The sequence below is a fragment of the Engystomops pustulosus genome, chromosome 4, assembly GCF_040894005.1.
Source record: "Engystomops pustulosus chromosome 4, aEngPut4.maternal, whole genome shotgun sequence".
Lineage (NCBI taxonomy): Eukaryota > Metazoa > Chordata > Amphibia > Anura > Leptodactylidae > Engystomops > Engystomops pustulosus.
In genome coordinates, this window is record NC_092414.1 from 88993435 (window position 1) to 88994525 (window position 1091).

Below are 1091 nucleotides of genomic sequence, written 5' to 3' on the forward strand. Positions count from 1 at the left end.
AGGAATGGGGGGGAAGGGGGGCAGAGCTCATGTTAACCTACAGCTGATTGGCCGGTGGTGTCAGCCAACCAGCACTATAGATAGAAGTACCACATATTAAATTATATGTATTTTTTTTAAACATTTATTGATATGCCCTATGTCACAAATAGGGGTCCACTGACCCCAATCCTATGATGTGGGAGCAGCTTTATCAAACTGCCTTCTCCCAACCTCATGCGGAGTTACCACGCATGGGTTTCTATGGGAGCCGCAATTCCATTCAGCGCTATCCGGCCGAATGGATAATTACTGCGCATGCGTCGTAACTCTTCCATGGTTTCTATGGGAGCAACTAATACTTTCAACGCTTCCTGGCTGAGTTCAGAGTTAACGCGCATGCATGTCCCATAGACAAATGTTTAGCAGGGCGGGCAGAGGTTTCTTGGCGCGCGTGCCCACAGAAATGGCTTTGTGTGCCGCCTGTGGCACGCGTGCCATAGGTTCGCCATCGCTGACCTAGGCACTCTCTCTTCACTGTCTGGCATCTCCACCCCTTCACTAGCTCCGCCCCTTCCTGTAAACAGGTAAGCCCCAAGGATGGATGTTTATGGCTCTTTCCCTGTGCTGCATAGGGGTCAACTGTATTGGTGTCTCCATGTCGATACAGTTCATCATATGGAAGAGGTCAGTGCTCATCCTTTAATCCGGCTTGTGCATAGTAGTAGAACAGGGAGTGTATTTACAACACCCCTGCCAACACATAGGCAAGGTGGTTGTTTTTGCGAATAGCGCCCTCTCCATGTCAGGAGCTATTAGGGAAACTGATCACCTCACTAGGAGGTCTCTAATTACTGGAGAACTTTGTAATTTCAGCTGTAGCCATTGCCTGATAAGGCAAGAGTTAACAATGCTAAATGTTATTGTCCAATGAGGTTTCTCGTGATATTGTACTCAATAAGTGGACAAGTGTGTAGTAACCAAATAGTCACAGGATCGCCTGCACACTAAAGTATAATATGCAACAAGGAAGAAGAGCTAGTATGCATAGGCATAAAGTACATATAAAATTTATTTATTGAAAAGTTTTTTCTTTTAACAAATACCATGCA